The sequence below is a fragment of the Leptodactylus fuscus genome, chromosome 7 (genome assembly GCF_031893055.1).
Source record: "Leptodactylus fuscus isolate aLepFus1 chromosome 7, aLepFus1.hap2, whole genome shotgun sequence".
Classification (NCBI taxonomy): domain Eukaryota; kingdom Metazoa; phylum Chordata; class Amphibia; order Anura; family Leptodactylidae; genus Leptodactylus; species Leptodactylus fuscus.
In genome coordinates this window covers 128,202,134-128,225,528 of record NC_134271.1, presented here as the reverse complement: position 1 = coordinate 128,225,528, position 23,395 = coordinate 128,202,134, and the positions used below count along the sequence as shown (strand labels likewise).

General features: G+C 44.8%; 1 protein-coding gene across 1 annotated transcript in view; it reads left to right on the top strand.

Annotated features, from left to right (window-relative positions):
* The window catches only part of PAK6 (p21 (RAC1) activated kinase 6), a 54,496-nt gene that overhangs the window by 845 nt on the left and 30,256 nt on the right, over positions 1–23,395 (top strand). The gene's annotated exons all lie outside the window — the stretch shown is intronic.

The window sequence follows — 23,395 nt, the reverse complement described above, 5'->3', positions numbered from 1 at the left end:
TGGGACTGTTAAAGGAGTATCTAATCCTAAATCATGTAATATCTTAAAGAGTATACTTGATGAACTGATTTCAATGGGAGCCGTTCACTTCATTTTTCCGCTAGCAGCTCACGGAAAAAGGCAGCAAACTGCCCTTTCTTGCCGCGGATTCTGCGGCGGAATCCGTCGCAGCGTCCGTGGCGACGCACCTCCCTCCTGTCTAGGCCCATTCATTTGGGCCTAATCGGGAGCAGAATGCCGCGACTGGATGCCGGTGTGCAGTGCACCAGCATCCAGTTGCAGCTAGCCGTTTTTTACACCGGATTCTGAGGCGGCCGCCGCGTCAAAATCTGGTCCAAAAATCCCTGTGTGAACAGAGCCTAAGGCTTCATTAATAATTGATATTGTAACCACAGTTCTTGACCTGACTGCAGGGCTTATCCCACAATATCATTCATATATAATACTGTTAGTTGCAGCCCAAACTCTAAGAAATTAAGGACGCGTGGGGAAGACCCACTATCCATCAGTGTGATTTCTTGAAAGCTGCTCCAACAAAAATCACCCAAAAACCTTAAGGTTTTATTGAGGCAGCACTCAATCTCACTGTTGGAAAGTATGCTAGTGCAGCCTTACTCTCAAGTGTGGGAGTGTGCTATGTAGTAGTTTGGGTTGTATGCAGTGACGTGACTAAGAATGGCGGGGCCCTCCCACCCTGACCAACTCCCCCGAACCGACCCCCATATAGTGGCCCCTGCACAAACTATTATGCCTCATAGTGGCCCACCCAGGAACAATTATTATTTTCAGATCCCAGAGTATAATGTTCCAGAGAAGGATAAAAACATAAAATACACTGTTATTTACCTCTCCTGGGCTGCGGAGCTCTCCTCACTGATGTCGGCCATCTTCAATGATGGAAAAGACATCACTTGAGCCAGGCTTGCGTCGCAACATATAATGATGCAAGCCCAGTCCACGTGATGTCACCAAGTAGGCCCAAAGCCTTCTGGAGCCCAGGAGAGGTAAGTAACAGTGTTTTTTTATGTTCCTTCACCTCTTCTAGCCCTCTGATCATTATACTATGGATCTGAAAAGACCCCTGAGTATAATGATAGCGGTGTTTGTCGGGTTTGCAGGCCTGCGACCTTACTTACCAATCCTGACTCCCACTCACAGCTACATCTGCAGAAGGGGAAGCGCAGGTGGCTGTGAGCAGGAGCGAGGATCAGGTAACCGCCTATTTTAAATAAATAAATAAATAAATCAGGGGCCCGCTGGGCTTCCTAATGTCCCGGGCCCTGTGGCAGTGGCTACTGCTGCTACCCCGCTAGTTATACCCCTGGTTGGATGACACTGTGTAGATAATAATGCATAAAAATCTTCAAAAAAAGCCAGTATAGACCTGCATATGTAAATGATCAGTGACCCCACATGACCTCACCACTGTCGTTCATACTTCCTTTAGGATGTGTTCCCAGTTTTGGTATGGGAGTGTGAGGCACCATACGGAGCTCTGCCATGTATATTTGATGGAAGGCGTTTTCCGGTTAATCATTAATAGGTTAATCATTGAGAGTATAAGACTATAAGTACTTCCTAGTAAATCTTATGTTTCATTTTTTAACCATGGAAAAAACATACCTAACCTTTCAACAATCTTTGGATAACTTACGAGTACAGTCATACATGAAGAATAACACATTTCTGACCATGATGGGACTTCTTAGAAGTTTTCCCCTCTGCAGGCTTTATCTTTATAGTGTCAGTTCTCCCTGAGCAGGGAATGATCGGAAATAGATATTCCTAGGGACGTTCATTCTCCCCCATCCCCTGTTAGCTTAACATGGACCCACCATTGTTATTTTATAGGGTTGAATGAATTTTTCATGATGAATAAAGAGGAGGTCCATCGCCTGTCCTTTAGGCTAAGGCCCCAGCTTTTTTTGTTGCAGATTTTGTTGCGTTTTTTGGAGGCAAAGCCAAGGATGGCCACAAAAAGAATCGGAACTATATAGAAAGCTCTTATACTTCTACCTACTACTCAATCTAGTGCTGGCTTTGGCTCAAAAAACCGCAACAAAAAAAGCTGTGTTTCTACCTTAGCCTTACTCTTTCTCTTCCATTACAATCCATACTTAATTTTGGCTTCGAAAACTGCACACAAAAACCGGAACACGTAAATGTACTCATATATGGGCCAATAACTGGGAACAACCTTTCCTAGGAAACACCAACTGGCCTGAGTAAGGTCTCGTTCACATCAGTGTTCGTATTCCGCATGGGGACCTCCCCCCTGAACGGAATACTGAATGCAACTGCAAGTGGTGGGCCAGTGAAAGCACATGGATCCCATAGACTATAATGGGGTCCGTGTGCTTACCACCCAGTGGTGAACCTAGCCCCTCTGCTGCCTGAGGCAGACAATCAAAAGACGCCCCCCCCCTCCCCCCCAGACTGAGGAAAGGGGGGTCAGGGTTGTTACTGGGGGGGGGCCACGATTAGGTTTTTCTTTTGATCGTCCACATCAGGTAGCGGGGGAAGGTGTGTGTCCTAGCGGTAACATTACAGTGAATATAGTGCAATAATATTTTGTTACTTACAGGAGACGTCTTCCCACATTTCCAGGATCGTCATGACCACTTCTTCCAACTGTGACTTGACTCTGTAAAGTTTGCAACACAGATATCTTTGACTCCTCACTTCTCCATGCACCCAACCCCCATATATATATATATATATATATATATATATCCCACAGCGGACCCCTGCAACAACAATCATGCCCCACAGCGGCTGTAGGGCATAATAGAAGTTGCAGGGGGCCACTGTGGGGTATAATAGAGGTTGCAGGGGTGGGGGGACATTCAAAATGGGGCAGCTGGAGACAGACATGTCCCCTTCCAGCTACCCCCCATGGTTTAATATCCTCCTCCAGTTGGCCCCCAGTTTAATTCACCCCTCTGTCTTCCCCCAGTTCCCTCCTCTTGCTCACACATGCTGTCTCTTCTTACCTTCTTATCTTCCTTCAATGTTCCATTCCCGGCAGCTTGCTCTGTCTGTGTTACACTGCACTGTTCTGCGTAGCTCCGCCCACTGACGAGTCTGCTGATAGCTTCGTGAACTATAGGACCTGTGATGATGTCATCACAGGTACTTTAGCTGATTTGCAATCTAGGTCCTAGATAGATGCCAAATTGCAAGTCTTTAAAGTACCTTTAATGACATCATCAGAGGTCCTTTAACTTTAAATGTTTAGGAAAAAAAAAAAAAAGTCCCGTGGCTGCCGCTCTCTCTGAAAGTGCCGCCTGAAGTGGCTGCCTCACCTTGCCTCATTAGAGGTGCGGCCCTGTTGCCGCCAGATCTCCGCAGGGAACATGCGGACAGGAAAGTACTTCATAATCTACTTTCCTGCCCGCATGACTCGTGCGGAGATCTCGTGGCCAGCACACAGACCCCATTATAATCTATGGGGTCCGTGTGCTTTCACTGGCACACTGCTTGCAGTTGCATTCGGTTTTCCATTCGGGGGGTGCTCATACGGACTCCCCGAATGGAATACCAAACGCAGATGTGAACGAAGGGTAAGGCTAGATTCACAGCGCTTGTTCTCTATTGGGGGTTTCCATCCCCCATTCCGCTTGAAAAAATGTGGAGAAACGTCCTGCAAGCAAGTCTATAGAGTCCGGATTTCTGTGGGTAACCACTTTTTAAGTGAGTTAGGTTTCCGTTTTTTGGATCCCCAAGTGGACCCAAAAAAGAGTGTGAACCTCTAGTGTTAGAGGGTACTAAGGCCTCCTGCACATGGTGAAACATAGGCGAACCGGATACCCCTTTAAAGTTGAAAACATTTCATTACTCTGAAATAAAAGAGTTTTCTTGCATTCGGTAGTGATGTATTGTTAGTAGAACAAACCTTTATATTATCACATGTTTTTTTCCTATAAATTAGATGCCCCATTACAGCCATAGCACAGCCTTCTGTAGGAGGTCTCATATTAATCCCTTTTATAGGGTTGGGATGTGTGGAGGACCCTTTGGGACATTAGGGAACAATTTGAGCAGTTTCATGTGCGGGTCTCCACTACCATAGCTTAGGTTGCTGCCGCACAAGGTGCCTGATGCAGTTCCTAGGCTGCCAGTGCTTTCACTTTTTAGTTAGGATATTTCACAATGAGGGTTTTTTTTAGCAGATTTTTTTCTGCCTGATAATGATCTCAGTGTGAACAACGCCAATTCATTTAATCTGTATCTCATTACTGGCCATGTGCAAGGGCCCTTACCATGTGATACAGATGAAATGAATTGGAGTTGTTCACACTGTTGTCCCATCCATGGAATATTGTTGGTTTATTAATGTAGCGATTGGGCTGTTCCGGAGCTCTCTGTATTATACCTGACTATGATGCAATGGCCCCCGATTTCAGTCCGGGTCCTACTGCCCATACACGGACAGTTTCCAATGGACAAGACTCGGTCATGTGCAAGGGCCCTTAGAGTAAAACCACATAGCCAGTAAATACATCTAGCTGAAAATAATCGGTTTCACCTATAAGAAGTAAAAGCCCTGGTGACCTATGGGACTTGGTGTAGCCATAACCACATCCAGGTACATCCTGTGGCACAACCCTGCACCTGTTCCACCCAGTCTGGACCATACAACATGAATAACTCATATATACCTAGGCCTATTGTGCCACACATTGTGGTAAATGACATACCTTGGAATTTTTTCTGGTTCATTTCCTTTAAGAAAGTGTAGCTGTTTGGCCCCTGCAGGTATAAAGTTACCACGTCACTCCTTGTCCCAGACAAGCTACAGCGTGCAGTCAGGTTCAGCAGATGAGACTCAGCCCAAGAGTCTGCAGAGACTTTATCTAGCAGGCAGCAGAATGAGAGGGGTTAATATACACAAATTAATGGGTAAGGCCGAGTTTTTTCACTTTTTGGGAATTTGCTTCAAACCTGCCTCTCGGCGTATTAGCCTAGAGCCAACAAGGCTAGCAATCAAAACCTTGGATTGTTGTCTACTGGAGCCGTGATTTCTGCACATAGATCTATGCACACATATAAGCTACATGTGTGGGGTGTAACGCAGTGTGAGAAGAAGGTCGCTGAGATCTGAACAAGGTAGGACATCCTGATGTTATTCTCTGTTAGATTGTGTGTGTGCTAAGGAAGTAAGTATCTGCTGGATCCCACCTCTGAAACCTACATTTATCTCCAGAATGGGGACCCTCTAACCTTCCAACCTGCTGTAAATGGAGAGGACTGTTTCCATTCACTTCTATGTCAGTTCTGAAAATAGGTGTGTTTGGCTCAAGGGTTAGGGGACTCCCAATCTGGGGATAGGTCTATAGCAGTGGTTGTTTGAGGTACCGAACCCACCAGTTTCATAGGCACATTCATATATGATTTTTTTCCAAATTCAAGACATAGGTATATGTTTTTTTACTGGTACACAAAATGAACCGTGCATAGGGCCTAGGGTTCGATCGAACCCCGGTTAAGAACCACTGGTCTAAAGATAGATGAGGATTGTTCTCAGTTTGTGGATGTGCCATAAATGTCCATTTCAATGGTCACTAACTTTTCAACAAAAGTTGCATATATGGACTGATAAGAAGCTTTGTAATACGCCTTATCAGAGAGAAATGCCTCTTACCAGGCTGTTCCTCTGCTAAGCTACCTTTCACTCTGTAAAATCACTGTCCTATTAGTGTTGAGAAGGACTGCAGGTCACATGACTCATTTCTGTAGAAGTCTATGGAGAGGGGTAGGGGGAGGAGTTACCAGAAATTGCAGGAGAAAGATACTACATAGGTATTCTATCACAACCAAAGCACTTCACTCATACGAATACAGGTCACTACTTCTCTATATATTTCCTGCATGATCCTGGAATCAGAGAGGAATGAAAACTACATATGCCACTCTTTTTAGAGCTAGTTCACACGTAAAAACCGCCTGGCTTATTATGGTCCCGAAAAAAAACGCTTCCTAATTAGGAAGTGGTTTTTTGACTTTGAGGTGTTTTTTGGAGCAGTTTTTGGTAAAAACTGCTTCAGAAAATGCCAGGCGGTTTTCCCCTCCCCTGAAGTGAATGGACTGTAAAAAAAACGCTAGGCGTTTTCGGTCGTGTTTTTTGCAAAAAAACACTAGGCGTTTTTCACCTCCCATTCACTTCTATTGCTTTCCTCAGGCAGAATCTGCGTGAAGAAAGGTCATGTCGCTTCTTATTCTGCTAGCAGCAAAAAACTGCTAGCAGAAAAAGGAAAGCTAGCCGTCTGCATAGACCACCATTGTATGGAGGCAGATTTTGAGGCGAATTCCATGTCAAAATCTGCCTCATTGCCCCCGTATGAACTAGCCCTTACCACTCTATATCTGTACTCTCTTTTCTTTTTTAGTTTAACAATTGTTCTACTTATATATCGTTTCTATTTATGCATCGTCTTTCTATATTTTATCCAGAGCCTCCAACCAATCTTAATTACCAATTTTCTTGTGATCCAAGCTCAGTTTTGTATAAACACAAGGGATCTGAATTTTGTGGCTGTAAGAGAAAATTCACACATGACTGATTTGTTGCAAAAATTTTTTTAGACTGGCCTATTTATCTGAGAATCCCAGAGGGGGAACATCTGTGAGTCTGTATTCGCATTGTGAAGTCGAATTACACTTTTGCCACGCTGCTTGCATAACTGTGGCAAGACATAGCGGTTTTGTAAAAAAATGTGACTTGATCGCACCGTCTGAATATACCCAGACAATTCTTCATTCACTAACAATAGTTATATCGACACTAGGGGTGTCTAAGGGGTGTGTCATAACACTAAGAAAATCAGTTATAACAGTCACTAGTTTTAGGATACATTTCGGTATTATATTGCTAATATGGATATAGCCTTCAAGGGCCTGGTTCACCTTTCCCTTGTAATTTCTTCCTATCTAGGATCGTTACAATTAATTTTGGCTTTGTAACACGTTATAGATTAGAGTATTGACATTGCCTACAGACTAATGTCTATTAGATTTAGCATGACCACGTGTTCTATTGACTATAGCCTATTTCTGTGCCCAGTGACGATAACTAAAGAGACGTCAACAAGAGGATAGCTTGCACCTCAGCAACTTAAGGCCGGGTTCACACCTGAGTTTTTTGGACTGGAATTTGACGCGGAGAACACCTCATATTCCGGTCAGTAAAACAGCTAGCAGTGCACCAGTATCCAGTTGCAGCATTCCGTTCCGGATTAGGCCCAAATGAATGGGCCTAGTCAGCGCCGCACCTCCCATGAGGCGACCTAAAGCAACCGCCTCAGGCGGCGCTATGTCAGGGCCCCGGGGAGGGCAGCATTTTTGCTTACCTAAGCCAGTCCAGGACAAGCTGTCCTGGACTGTCCTGGACTGGCTTAGCATCACCGAGCGGTGGATTGGGGAGGCCGCTGGAGCAGCGCTGCTCCAGCGGCCTCCCCTCACGGTCAGGCAGAGAGCAGGTCCTCTCCATGCCTGCTCTCTCACTGCTAACGCCCCTTTGCCCCGCCCCCTCCGCTCCACCCCCTCCTCCAGGGGGAGGGGGGGCGGCGAAAAAGGCAGGTTCACCCCTGAGCCTAGTCAGGAGTCAGGAGCCGCGGAATCCGCCTAAAGAAAGGGCATATCGCTTCTTTTTTCGCCAGCGGTAAGAAACTGCTCACGTAAAAAGGAAACGACCATTGATTTCAATGGGAAGCGATTATTTGAGCCGGATTCTGACGCAGATTCCGCATCAAAATCCGGCCCAAAAAACTCACGTGGGAACCTGGCCTAAACCCTTTACAGGATAAGTTGCAGATTGGTGGGAGTCCCAACAATCATGAGAATGGGGGTATTTTTTCCCAGGTCCGAATGTAGCAGCGGTCACAAGGATACACCCCGCTCCATTAATTTCAATGGGACTGCTGGAAATAGTTGAACGGACCCATTAAAATGAATGGGGTGGGTGTTTAACACCTAGGAGCCCCATTGATCGACTGCTGAAGAGGTCCGGAGCTTGGACGAGTGTTACGGCCTATTTATTGAATACCAGGTAGCTAGTATGTGTCAAAGTAACATCCACATAAATGTCAAGACCCAAGCCCAGACATAACACTTCCTCCATTGGCTTGACTTTCTCATTCTGGTGTCATCTTTTCCCCAGGCGAGTGACACCTATGTCCCCAGCCACCTACATGACGTTTCGTGTTATTCAGCACACCAGCCCATCATCATCCATTGCTCCATTGTCTAGTTCTTATGCTCATGTGCCCATTGTAGGTGTTTTCACAGAGGTCAACATGGGCGCACCCAAAATGTGATTGTTACTAAACATGAACGTTATCAGTATATAGAATTATTAACCACTTCACACCCTGGTTCATGACCAGACACATATTTGGTGCATTTTTTGTCCGTAGCCTGCGTCTGTATAATGTTCTGTATGCTTTGGGAGCTTTCCTGGTGCAACCAACAGATGAATGAGGAATAATGTTGAAGCAGGGTAACATGATCACACCGGGTGCCGCAATCCCATATATAAGTAATGTTCCTGTAGGATCACGCATAGACAGCAAATCATATTCAAGGTGACAAATAAAATATTCAGCAGTAAAAAAATTAGAATTATTGCTGATTGAAAGAAAGGAAGTAAATAAAGATATATATGAGACGGACATAACCTTCTTGTACTGAAAATCAGTTTTTCCTATTGTGTTTAATCCGTAGTTTTGCTGAGACGCTGAAATATGAAGACTATGTGACGTCTGTTCAATATTTCATTTACCCTTAGGCAGATGAACATGGTGTGTAAGCACTGCAAGAAATACTCGGCGGACGGAGAAAACACCTTAGCTTTGTGAAAGTATGTTCATGTGATCACACCCTGCACTTATGTTCAATGACACAGTTGCAGGAGATTCTTGTCCAGTATATGTTAATACAATGTATCGTCATGGCAGAAATCGAGTAGCTGTCAGCGGTATAATATTAGGCTTGTTAGGGGTAGTCAGAGGTACTGGGTCTCATTGAAGGGATTCAGTTGGTGCACGGAGACTTACTAACAGGCAAAGAGCCATCTCATGTTAGCAAACCAGACAAACATTAAGCCCTCAAATGGCTCTGTCAATGGAAAAATAACAAAGTTATGGGGTTTGGAAGTTGGGGAGTCAAAAATGAAAATTGAAAAATGCCTGCAGCGGGAAGGGGGTTAAGAAAACTCTCATATTAGTATCTGGTTCACCAGTAATGCTCTCCTCCAGTATTAAGGAACTCTCATATTAGTATCTGGTTCACCAATAATTCTCTCCTCCAGTATTAAGGAAACTCATATTATAATCTGGTTCACCAGTATTGCTCTCCTCCTGTACTAAGAAAACTCTCACAATAGTATCTGATTCGCCAGTAATGCTCTCCTTCAGAATTAAAAAAAAAACTCTCATATTAGTATCTGGTTCTCCAGTAATACTCTCCTTCAGTATTAAAGAAACTATCATATTAGAATAATACTCTCCTCTAGTATTATGGAAACTCTTGATAAGGTCATAGTCCATTTATGACTAATTGACCAATAATTCCGGGTGACTGTCATTGTCCTAATTAATTAGGCTGAGTGCCAGGCGGTAAAGAAGACACACCACTCTGTATTGGTATTTGTTCTTTTCTCAGCCAAAGAATGTAAGGTGACACACATTTTTATTGTGATTTAACACCGTAAGTTAACAATGTTTTTTATACATTACATAATTATAAACTTCACACTCTCATATTAGAATAATGCTCTCCTCCAGTATTAAGGAAATTCTCATATTAGTATCTGGTTCACCAATAATTCTCTCCTCCAGTATTAAGGAACTCTTATATTAATATCTGGTTCACCAGTAATGCTCTCCTCCAGTATTAGGAAACTCCTTATTAGTATCTGGTTCACTAGTAATGCTCTCCTCCTGTACTAAGGAAACTCTCATATTAGTATCTGGTTCACTAGTAATGCTCTCCTCCTGTACTAAGGAAACTCTCATATTAGTATCTGATTCACCACTAATGCTCTCCTCCTGTACTAAGGAAACTCTCATATTAGTATCTGGTTTGCCAGTAATGCTCTCCTCCTGTACTAAGGAAACTCTCATATTAGTATCTGGTTCACTAGTAATGCTCTCCTCCTGTACTAAGGAAACTCTCATATTAGTATCTGGTTCACTAGTAATGCTCTCCTCCTGTACTAAGGAAACTCTCATATTAGTATCTGGTTCACTAGTAATGCTCTCCTCCTGTACTAAGGAAACTCTCATATTAGTATCTGGTTCACTAGTAATGCTTTCCTCCTGTACTAAGGAAACTCTCATATTAGTATCTGGTTCACCAGTAATGCTCTCCTCCAGTATTAAGGAAACCCCATATTAGTATCTGGTTCACTAGTAATGCTCTCCTCCTGTACTAAGGAAACTCTCATATTAGTATCTGGTTCACCAGTAATGCTTTCCTCCTGTACTAAGGAAACTCTCATATTAGTATCTGGTTCACTAGTAATGCTCTCCTCCTGTACTAAGGAAACTCTCATATTAGTATCTGGTTCACTAGTAATGCTTTCCTCCTGTACTAAGGAAACTATCATATTAGTATCTGGTTCACCAGTAATGCTCTCCTCCAGTATTAAGGAAACCCCATATTAGTATCTGGTTCACTAGTAATGCTCTCCTCCTGTACTAAGGAAACTCTCATATTAGTATCTGATTCACCACTAATGCTCTCCTCCTGTACTAAGGAAACTCTCATATTAGTATCTGATTCACCACTAATGCTCTCCTCCTGTACTAAGGAAACTCTCATATTAGTATCTGGTTCACTAGTAATGCTCTCCTCCTGTACTAAGGAAACTCTCATATTAGTATCTGGTTCACTAGTAATGCTCTCCTCCTGTACTAAGGAAACTCTCATATTAGTATCTGGTTCACTAGTAATGCTCTCCTCCTGTACTAAGGAAACTCTCATATTAGTATCTGGTTCACTAGTAATGCTTTCCTCCTGTACTAAGGAAACTCTCATATTAGTATCTGGTTCACCAGTAATGCTCTCCTCCAGTATTAAGGAAACCCCATATTAGTATCTGGTTCACTAGTAATGCTCTCCTCCTGTACTAAGGAAACTCTCATATTAGTATCTGGTTCACCAGTAATGCTTTCCTCCTGTACTAAGGAAACTCTCATATTAGTATCTGGTTCACTAGTAATGCTCTCCTCCTGTACTAAGGAAACTCTCATATTAGTATCTGGTTCACTAGTAATGCTCTCCTCCTGTACTAAGGAAACTATCATATTAGTATCTGGTTCACCAGTAATGCTCTCCTCCAGTATTAAGGAAACCCCATATTAGTATCTGGTTCACTAGTAATGCTCTCCTCCTGTACTAAGGAAACTCTCATATTAGTATCTGGTTCACTAGTAATGCTCTCCTCCTGTACTAAGGAAACTCTCATATTAGTATCTGGTTCACCAGTAATGCTTTCCTCCTGTACTAAGGAAACTTATATTAGTATCTGATTCACCAGTAATGCTCTCCTCCAGTATTATGACATTTCTCCTATAATAATATTTTTCTTCCTTCTGGAGAAGAGATAATTTGGCAGAAATATACAGATTTCTGTACCTTGCATAAGACATGTGTAAAAACAAGATACCGTAAATACTTTTTCTGAGTCTGTAAATCGTGGAGGCAAATGGCAGCCGGCCAAGTTAAGAGAGAGAATTTTTTCACCTGGCCATGTGAAAAATGTACAGTAATATGTAGACAGTGGGAAGGCATATTCGCAGTGTTGTCGGAATAACACTTAGCAAACAAAAAACCAAGCTGTTTAATCTGGCATGTATTGTACGCACGCTAGATAATATATTTGGCGCCTCATGTTATATTTGACATACGTGAGTTCTTTGTATGCCAGTTTTTTGTGCCAAGGACTGTGCATGTCTATAATTTTTGGCACGACCATCTCTATCTGCTCAGAACAAGGCTAAATATGGTTAGTATAAGAAGAAATACTGTTACATTTCCGTAATAGTATATCATGAGATGAAGGATTACTTAAAGGGGTTGGCTCTATGACGACAACTCCTGTCTATGTAACCTATCGGGTCACATTTTTATTAGTCAATTGTTGGCCAAATTTGCAATTTTTTTTTTGTAGAACCTGCAGACCGTCTAATATGTATGGGGCCTCCCAACTCTCCCTAACAGATAATTTTAGTATAAAGACGGATCGGGAATGTCAACATGTCTGAATGTCAACATGACCAATCCTTTGCTCTCAAGAGAGAAAAGTCATTGCCAGAAGTGTCTGACAGCAGCTTACTCCTTCTCCCTATTGAGAACACATACTGTCATAGCCAATGACAGCGTGTATATATATGTGCACGTGTGGTTGTGGAGATATACTGTAGCTGAGCAAGGATCTGGCCTACATTGATGGAAAGTGTATGCCACCTTAAAGGGGTTTTTCCACAAAAACTCTGGATAAGGGATAACTTGCAGGTCAGTGGGGGTACAACCGCTCAGACCACCCTGATCAGGAGAACAGGGGACTTTGGTTGTGCATCCCACGCAACACTCCATTCATTTCAATGAGTGCTTGAGGTAGCTGAAGTACAGTGCTTGGCTTCAACTGATGCTCCAACTGAACTGAATAGAGTGCTCCATTCAGAATCAGGCTCAAAATAACCCCCTTCCCCTGATCCGTGGGGTCTGAGCATTCAGACCCTCAACTGATCTGCAAGTTTTCCCCACTCTATGGATAGAGGATAACTTGTTTCATGGGAAAAGTCCTATACTAGTGTAGCTTTCCTGTATAACTCACGCCACTTTCGTCTGTCAGGTGAGGTGTTCCCAATTTGGTTGCCCTTGCTCTTTGCCCTGCTCTGACCACTTTTGCAAAAAGTACTGAGTGGGTGTCAACAAAGTATGTGGAACCTCTTTGCACCACATGGTGCTATCATTTGGGCTTTCTTCTGGAGATAATATCACTCCTTAAGGAGAGCTCACCTTCTCAGGTGTATGGAGTCTTACAAAAGCTTTTTTCGCTCCACTGGGGGATTATGAGAAAAATATGCAAATCTGTTTTCCAAGATGTAAATAGGAAAACAGCAAGCAGAGGCATTGTTTTCCTATTTACATCTTGGAAAACAGATCTGCATATTTTTCCCATTGGGCTTTCTTGTGATAGAGGACATCATCCTCTGGTTCCCTGGTGTGACCATACAGTATGAGGTACATTCGCCATCTTTGCCATGTCTAGGGTGAGAAGGTGACGGGCAGAGTGCTGGAGTCCAGATATATCAGCCCCAGGTTTCTGACATATGTGTGGTCCAGGGTGGATCTGGAGTAGGCCTCAGCCCAGGTGTAGATCCTTGGCTCATTACTGGGCCAGAATTGGCTGCAGCTCCTACATTGCAATGCAGTTTCATGAGGTGAATGGAGGTGTATGGTTCTGTCCTGTAACTTTGAGTCCGGTGAGACAATATTGCACCTGTTCTGTTTGTGTGGCTGGAAGTAAGCCACATGTATAGTTAGGTTATCCGTCCTGTTTAGTTGCTCAGACGAGCAGGTATTTATTTTGTTATTGCCTGAAGTTAAGGCTGTATTTTGTTTATTTTGTGCCTGAAGTCAAGGTTTATTTATTTTCCTGCACCAGTTTGCTGCAGATTTTGTGTCCCTGTCTTGACTATTTGGGTCTGCACCACTGCTTCTACCGAGCTACCTCCCCTACACTAGATAAAGAGCTTTTCTTGTATACGCTATTGATTTCACGCTTTTCGCACAGAGAAGCCTGATCTGGAATAGCATAAGCCTGAATAATACCTTCTGCTTTCTCCTTACATTTTATTAGATTTCAGGATTAGGCACGTGAAGCTGAGTCAGATGGAACAGGTACAACAAGTTAGTACCAACTTCCAGCTCCTTCTTCATTATCCTTGTAAATGATAAAGCCCTGAGTCACTTCTGATCCAAGTTTATTCTATGAAGAGTCAGCAATTCATCCAGTCACCCAACTGGGTCATCCACATCAACTGTTAGCACTGAATTCCATAGTGTTCATGTGAGTCATCCGACTGTGTGATATCCAGCGGGAAGGATGACGTGGGATCAGCGGAGCCGCTAAGTAGTCACAGTCGATTATTACACTGCTATGTTAAGGTGCAAACTGAAACTTGTAAATCTGAGACCTGTGGAAAGCACAAGTGCTATTCACAAATTCTGTGTATGTTCTCCATAAAGGATGACAAAACTACTAGGAAAACTGTAATCTTCCCCAATTTAAAGGGATCCTATCTTTCAAACACATTTTTTTCTGAGTAACACGTTGGAATAGCCTTAAGAAAGGCTGTTCTTCTCCTACCGTTCGTTGTCTTCTCCACGCCGCCGTTCCAAAGAAATCCCAGTTTTTGTCGGTATGCAAATGAGTTCTCTTGCAGCACTGGGGGCGGTCCCCAGTGCTCAAACAGCACTGGGGGCGTCCCCAATGGTGCGAGAGAACTCTCCAGCATCGCCTCCATCTTCTTCAGCCACGTCCTCTTCACCAGTCTTCTTCCGATGCAGGTTCCAGACTTCTAGGCCTCGGGCAGAGCAGACTGTGCATGCCCACAGGCCACAAGAAAATGGCTGTTTACATAGTATTGCAAACGGCCATTTTCTTGTGGCCTGTGGGCATGCACAGTCTACTCTGCCCGAGGCCTAGAAATCTGAAAGCTGCGCCAGAAGAAGAGGATGAAGAGGACGTGGCTGACGAAGATGGAGGCGGCGCTAGAGAGAGTTCTCGCTCAGCATTGGGGATGCCCCCAGTGCTGTTTGAGGGCTAGGGACCGCCCCAGTGCTGCAAAAGAACTCATTTGCATACCGACAAAAAACGGGATTCCTACGGAATGGCGGCACAGAGAAGACAACAAAAGGTAGGAGAAGAATAGCCTTTCTTAAGGCTATTCCGACATGTTACTCAAAAAAAAATGTGTTTGTATGATAGGATCCCTTTAAAGGGAGTTTCCAGGGGGTCCAATACTGCTTTCCTATCCATACAGTAGGATCGGTCATCAATATCAGATGGGTGATGACCCTAACCTATATAGCAACGGGGCTGGGTTGACATGCTGAGCAACGTGACAGACTACTTCTTAGGCTGAAGCCCCACGTTGCAAAAATGCAGCGTTTTACAGTACCTGCAAAATGAATGGGATTCTGGCTAATCCCATCCATACATTGCCGAAAAATATCCGCACTGGAAGAGGAATAAACCATTGCCTGATACCTCTAGAGGTGGATTAACTCTTATGGAGGAAGTCCCCATACATACAAGACTGTCTAGCGGCCCTTCTACATAGTTACATAGTAGATGAGGTTGGATGAAGACTTGTCCATCAAGTCCAACCTATAACCCTACAATCCCTACAGTGTAGATCCAGGGGAAGGCAAAAATCCCCATGAGGCTTATGCCAATTGCCCCATTTCAGGGGAAAAAATTCCTTCCCTACTCCAATCTGGCAGTCAGTATAAAAACCCTGGATCAACGTGTCCTTAAAATCTAGAATCCATAACCCGTAATATTGTTCTCTTCAAGAAAGGCATCCAGGCCCTCTTTGAACTTGTTCTAATAGGATTGGGGCCACAACATGTACGGCCAGTCTGGATTATAACAGGATCATGCAAAATATTATATAGGAATTATTTTATATAGGGTGAATGATTTATTATTATTCTGTGCCCATGTAAGATTGTTGTGTTATAATACCAAATATAATAGGAATATAATGAATAATAGGGATAATTATTTTACCTCTGAATCACTATATTCCTTAATCCCAGGCAGTTGAAACTTTTATCCGAATAAGCTCTGTATTTAATATTATTGCATCTCCATATTCCAGATCTTATAGTCACTGCCATGGCTCATTTTTTGTATATCCATATTAAAGTACACAGCGTAGTGTCTATATCCATTGTATATGGTTGTAATCCTATGTATTCTGGAGAAAATCTAGATAAAAATAACGATTAAAAACCGCAGACGGCCAAGGTGTATATTGGCAGTACAAATATTGACAGGACTGAAAGGAATCCTGCAATGCATGATGGGAATTTTGAAAAAAAAATAAAAATCGATTGGTAAAAAATTACTGCAAGAACTGTGATATGGGCGTAGCAAAATCTATACAGAACTCCAGAATCTGTTGGTGCAATGAACACAACAAAAATATAGTAAATATACAGTAATATTCCCCACTCCACTGAATCCAGCACAGTTGGAATTTTCTCTGTAGCCTTCACCATTTCCGAGCAATCCATGCTGATAGTTTTGGTGCCTGATGTGCTATTGAAGCTCTGTTATGTCAGGAGGGCGGAGTCAGGCAGGGGGTGTGATTCAGAGCTCCAATCAGCAACAGCCAGTGTCAGAGCTCAGTTTCTGACACTGCCCTGCTGACAGTACAGAGCCTATATAGCAGATCAGGCACCAAAACTAACAGCACGGATTGCTCAGGAACAGTGAGGGCAAGAGAAAAAAATTCCAACTGTGCCAGAATCAGTAAAGAAGCAGCAGCTATTAAATGATATAAAGAACTGGAGTTGTTGGAGGTGGTGAAAGGTCCACTTTAAAGGGAATTTTCAGGTACCCACAGGGTTTCATACAAAAAAACAACCACCTGCAGTTTTTTGTGCAAACATTTTTTTAGGCTATATCTAACCCCCATAAACTAAAAAAAAACAAACATTCAATTTATTTTACAAAATCATTAAAACATCAAAAAAATATGTGGGCCAGATTTAGTATTATGGTTAGACACTGGCATAAACATAGCGTATTTTTGAGTTATCTAGTTTGGCCTCAAAATTTTTGACTTGCTAGATATGTGGGTGTGGCCACTACGTAAAGCCGGTTGCAGTTGACCGTGCTGAAATCGGCCTGCTGTGAATTAAAAGCAAAGGCTGCACATGGGGGAAATCCTAAGATCACTGTATCGCCCTGCAACTCCTTCACTAATGTAAGCGAATGGAGTCACATTGTCACCTAGTGAGTGTTGTGACTGTGAATTGAACTCATAAACCCCCTCCCCCTTCCCAAAACACTGCTTTTTTTTTTTTTTTTTTGCAACAAAAAAATCGAAGTCACAACATCTACTAGGTTGCAATGCAACATTTGTGAAGGTGTCACTGGTAGGGTTGAGCTTGAGATTTCAGGATCGATTTTAAAATCCGATTTCTGATCATTTTCCAGCCAGTCTCGATCGTGAAATTTGCTCAATCGCCGATCGGGATCTGATATTTCCCGATCCCGATCGCTCAACCCTAGTCAATGCTTCTCTATGGGAAAAGTCACTTTTAGGGTTGAACCGATTTTGAGATTTCAAAATCCGATTTGCGATCATTTTCCAGCCGATTGCGATGGGGAAATTTGCTCGATCGGGATCCAATCTTTTCCGATCCCGATCGCTCAACCCTAGTCACTGGTCAAGCAATGGGAGCTGCGGCCAAAATCACTGCATAGTTCTTGCCTTACCAGGTAATCTGGCTGCTTGTTGTAAAGCTAAATATTCTAATCCGTGAATAATCCCCCCTCATTATGCACCACTAATATTTGCCTATAGCTTTCTTCCCAGTGACCTTCAACATCTCGTAAAGCCCGGGAAGTGAGCAGATTGCACGTCAGTTAGTGAGACATCTGCAAGCCTCTTGTACCTGTGTCAGATACGCCCCACCCTGTAATCAAACTCCCAGCGAGGTAAAAAAAAAAAAAAAAATTGTACAAACATGTCAGGTTTCCTCTCCCCACCCCACTCTCCCATGCTCTCTCCTTCCCTCTTCTTTTCCTGTGCCCACATTCCCGCAGTGAGTGGATTATTTCATGCCAGTGATCAGGTGTCTCAGGCTGTCCGCAGGTAAGCGACATCTTTCCTAGCCAATGTGGCCGGTCTGTCTATTTGTGAATTAGCCTGGCTGTCTCTTTGTGTGAATAGTTTGTGTCGCTGATGTAGCCAGCCAGCTCAGGTTATAGAGCGTGGCTACCTGTAAACTCTGCACCTCTGGAAAGGAAAAGGTTAAAAGCGTATTGTAACGAAAACCCCACCCCAAGTATACGCTTTCGCAGTCAGCAAGATTTTGAATTTTTAACACCGTCCTCTTCAGAGCGCGGAAATAAGACAGGACAATGACTAGAGAGACAGCTAGATAAGGAGAGTGAGCGTACCCTACTACAAAGATGTGACTGCATGAGATTACAGGAAGCCAGGTAAAGAGACGTTACATCAAGCTAGACTACCTGTCGCAACACGCCGCATCTCCGGTAAGCATCTAGTAGTGAAAGGTGTAATCAGTTATACCCAAACTGTTATCCATTTGTTATTTTTCCCCTAAAGTCGGCTATGGGACCGTTCACACATTTAGGTTTTCAGATGCAGTTTTTGAAGATATAACCAGGTGTGGATTATATATGGAACGTATAAAGGAGAAGCGTTATTTCTCCTTTTCTTTTATTCCTCCTCTGCTGGTTTTGGATTCTAAAACCAGATCTAAAAACCTGAATGTGTGAACGTACCCTATATCAGACAACCATGAGATTTTTCGTAGCGCCGATGCTTAATATTGACTATAAAGATCTAACCGCAGTCCGCAGGAATACATTGGACTGCTACAGACCCTCAACAGTTAAAAAGCAGTAGTGCTACCAAAAGCCGCACATAGCGCCCTAGCCTTAGGGCTGTGTTTACACGGTGCATTTTTATTTTATGCAGTTTGCACAACAATGCACAAGCTAGATTGGGACTGTAACCTTCACGTATACAGATGTAGCAGCACTGTGTTTGTCTTTAGCCTTTTAGAGCTGCATTGTTTGTGCACCATGTTAGCCAGAAGCATTAGGACAATGATATCTGTAGGGGTTAATTCACACACACAAGATTATGTGATTTTCTAATTCCTAATTGGATAGGGATAACAGAAATCCATGTCCTTGCCATCAAAACAACCCAATGCAGATGAATGGAAAGGATTTTCTTGCAGCAATAAATCTGTCAGATGTGAATTTACCCTGATAATATGGGTTATCTGCAGTCTCATCTACAACCATAGGTAACACACAATCAGCTCTGCTGCCAATGAGCCACTCAGCTCTGCTATATCTCTTCACAAAATCTAGTGTCAATAGGGTGTGTTCTGGATTTCAGACCTTTGATCCAGGAGGAGAACCATTGTATAAGAAACTGTTTCAGTGGCCATATGTAATACTATAGGTAACGTCTGAAAAATAGGGGGGGAATTTATTAAGAATGGCGTTTTTTTTTTTTTACACCGATGTTAATTCATTCCATGACAGGTTTAGGCCCAGTTCACATTTGCAAATGAGTTTCCCCGCTTGGCAACTCCCCGAATGGAAACCTAATCCACATAAAAAAGCGGTTATTTTAGGAAACCCACGGACTGCATAGATTATAACGGGGTCTGTGTGGTTTCTGCATGAAATATGCGCAGAGGGGAACGAAATCCCCGAACGCAGATGTGACCCGAGCCCAAGATGTACTTGTTCACCTTTGTACTGGAGTCTCCTTAAGAGACAACATTGCAGATTCTGTTGAAAATCGGCAAAGAAAGAAGTCCTGCACAGGGGACTTTTCTTTGTGAATGTTTTAGTATAGAAGAGGTGGAAACCTGGCGGATCCATTATAGTCCATGGCAGCGCCGCACCTCCCATGAGGCGACCTGAAGCGACCGCTTCAGGCAGCGCTATGCCAGGGCCCCGGGAGGGCGGCATTTTTGCCGACCTAAGCCAGTCCAGGACAAGCTGTCCTGGACTGGCTTAGCGTCACCGTGTTGGCAGCCCGGCACGGGAAGCGAGCGGTGGATTGGGGCGGCCCTGCTGGACGCAGCACTGCTCCAGCGGCCGCCCCTCACACTCAGGCAGAGAGCAGGTCCTCTCCCTGCCTGCTCTCTGCCTGCTAACGCCACTTGCTCCTATCGGCCCTGCCCCCTTCCGCTCGGCCCCACCCCTTTCTCGTGACCTCGCCCCCTGAGCTCCGCCCCCTCCTCCGGGGGGGCTTTCTGACGTCTGCTTCAGGCGGCAGAAAGCCCAGGTTCACCCCTGGTCCATGGGTATCCATAGGTAACAGCTGTTTTTTGTCATTCCGGGCTCTCTATTCCGGATGCATGGCGGAAGTGTAAACTTAGTTTAAGAGGCTCTGGCCTCTTAGTAATAATTGTTCAAGTAAGATCTCATTCACATCTGTGTTGGTATTCCATCCGGGGGAGTCCGCATGAGGATCCCGCCGAACGGAATACCGAACACAACTGCAAGAGGTGTACAGTGAAAGCACACGGACCCCCTAGATTATAATGGGGTCCGTGTGCTTTCCACCAGATCTCCGCAGGGATTCTGTGGGCAGGAAAGTACTTCACAATCTACATTCATGTGCACATGATTCGTTTGGACAGCGCGTTGCAAGCACATGGACCCCATTATAGTCTATGGGGTCCATGTGCTTTCTCTGGCACAGCGCTTGCAGTTGCGTTCTGTATTCCGTTCAGGGGTTCCCCATGCAGACTCCCGGAACGGAATACGGAACGCAGATGTGAACCAAGCATAAGTGCGCCCTGCGCCTGAACTCTACGCTATCTACTAATCTTCACTATTCAGGAACTGGCGCCAATTTGTGGTATAACATTATAATAAGTCTGAGGGATTGGGACGCCCATGTTTTGCACCACCCACGCTCAAAAAAAAAAAAAAAAAAAAAAAAAGTAGTGAATTGGACGCAAGAGCTGAGATGTGTCATCGAGCGCCAAAAGTGTGCTAGTTGAGGAGCGTCTTTGGCCCCTTTCAAGACACGTCAGAGGTAGCAAGTCTGTAAATATAATACATGATGATATGGTAGATTTATGAAACTATCAAAGACTAACGCTAAGTTCATGCTAGCAATCGGATGAATCTGCCCAAATGTGGCCAACGTCCCCTTGTAACCCTAACCTAAGGCGTAAACTGTCTTTACTGCCCATTGCAACCAATCACAGCGCAGGTTTCATTTCATATTCTTATGTTAAAAAAATGAAAGCTGCTCTGTGATTGGTTGCTATGGCTGACTTGGCTACTTTGACAATTTTCCTCTCTGTCTATTGAGTTTGGAATATCCATTTCCATGTGTGCGTGCTTAGACTATAGCCATGCTACATGAGTGTCTCTATTATATCTGGCAGCCCTTGTATAAGTGTATTCATGTCGCTCTTGGTTGCTAAGCGGCCATTGTCTCCACATTGTGTTGTATTGGCAGATATAAGTGGTGTGGTATAGGTAATAATAGTTTACAGCTTGCAAAGATATCATTTAGGCTTATGGCATGACACATGATGATAATAGGAAGACTTATGCATACCTCCCAACTTTTGAAGAACCGAAAGAGGGACAAAATGTGCGGTGAGCGTAGCAGCAAATTTAGCCCCGCCCACTTTTGTGTTGACTCCGCCCATTCTCATAAATTTTTCATGTGCCCGCACACAGTATAATCCTCCTACAGTCACCCGTAAATTATATGTCCCCCCTCCATCTCTTCCCCCAGATTCATGTCCCTCCATCTCAGCCCCCAGATTCATGTCCCTCCATCTCTGCCCCCAGATTCATGTCCCTCCATCTCTGCCCCCAGATTCATGTCCCTCCATCTCTGCCCCCAGATTCATGTCCCTCCATCTCTGCCCCCAGATTCATGTCCCTCCATCTCTGCCCCCAGATTCATGTCCCTCCATCTCTGCCCCCAGATTCATGTCCCTCCATCTCTGCCCCCAGATTCATGTCCCTCCATCTCTGCCCCCAGATTCATGTCCCTCCATCTCTGCCCCCAGATTCATGTCCCTCCATCTCTGCCCCCAGATTCATGTCCCTCCATCTCTGCCCCCAGATTCATGTCCCTCCATCTCTGCCCCCAGATTCATGTCCCTCCATCTCTGCCCCCAGATTCATGTCCCTCCATCTCTGCCCCCAGATTCATGTCCCTCCATCTCTGCCCCCAGATTCATGTCCCTCCATCTCTGCCCCCAGATTCATGTCCCTCCATCTCTGCCCCCAGATTCATGTCCCTCCATCTCTGCCCCCAGATTCATGTCCCTCCATCTCTGCCCCCAGATTCATGTCCCTCCATCTCTGCCCCCAGATTCATGTCCCTCCATCTCTGCCCCCAGATTCATGTCCCTCCATCTCTGCCCCCAGATTCATGTCCCTCCATCTCTGCCCCCAGATTCATGTCCCTCCATCTCTGCCCCCAGATTCATGTCCCTCCATCTCTGCCCCCAGATTCATGTCCCTCCATCTCTGCCCCCAGATTCATGTCCCTCCATCTCTGCCCCCAGATTCATGTCCCTCCATCTCTGCCCCCAGATTCATGTCCCTCCATCTCTGCCCCCAGATTCATGTCCCTCCATCTCTGCCCCCAGATTCATGTCCTCTCCATCTCTGCCCCCAGATTCATGTCCCTCCATCTCTGCCCCCAGATTCATGTCCCCTCCATCTCTGCCCCCAGATTCATGTCCCCTCCATCTCTGCCCCCAGATTCATGTCCCCTCCATCTCTGCCCCCAGATTCATGTCCCCTCCATCTCTGCCCCCAGATTCATGTCCCCTCCATCTCTGCCCCCAGATTCATGTCCCTCCATCTCTGCCCCCAGATTCATGTCCTCTCCATCTCTGCCCCCAGATTCATGTCCCCTCCATCTCTGCCCCCAGATCCATGTCCCCTCCATCTCTGCCCCCAGATTCATGTCCCCACCATCTCTGCCCCCAGATTCATGTCCCCTCCATCTCTGCCCCCAGATTCATGTCCCCTCCATCTCTGCCCCCAGATTCATGTCCCCTCCATCTCTGCCCCCAGATTCATGTCCCCTCCATCTCTGCCCCCAGATTCATGTCCCCTCCATCTCTGCCCCCAGATTCATGTCCCCTCCATCTCTGCCCCCAGATTCATGTCCCCTCCATCTCTGCCCCCAGATTCATGTCCCCTCCATCTCTGCCCCCAGATTCATGTCCCCTCCATCTCTGCCCCCAGATTCATGTCCCCTCCATCTCTGCCCCCAGATTCATGTCCCCTCCATCTCTGCCCCCAGATTCATGTCCCCTCCATCTCTGCCCCCAGATTCATGTCCCCTCCATCTCTGCCCCCAGATTCATGTCCCCCCATCTCTGCCCAGATTCATGTCCCTACATCTCTGCCCCCAGATTCATGTCCCCTCCATCTCTGTCCCCAGATTCATGTCCCCTCCATCTCTGTCCCCAGATTCATGTCCCCTCCATCTCTGCCCACAGATTCATGTCCCCCTCCATCTCTGCCCCCAGATTCATGTCCCCCCATCTCTGCCCCCAGATTCATGTCCCCACATCTCTGCTACCAGTTTCACGTTCC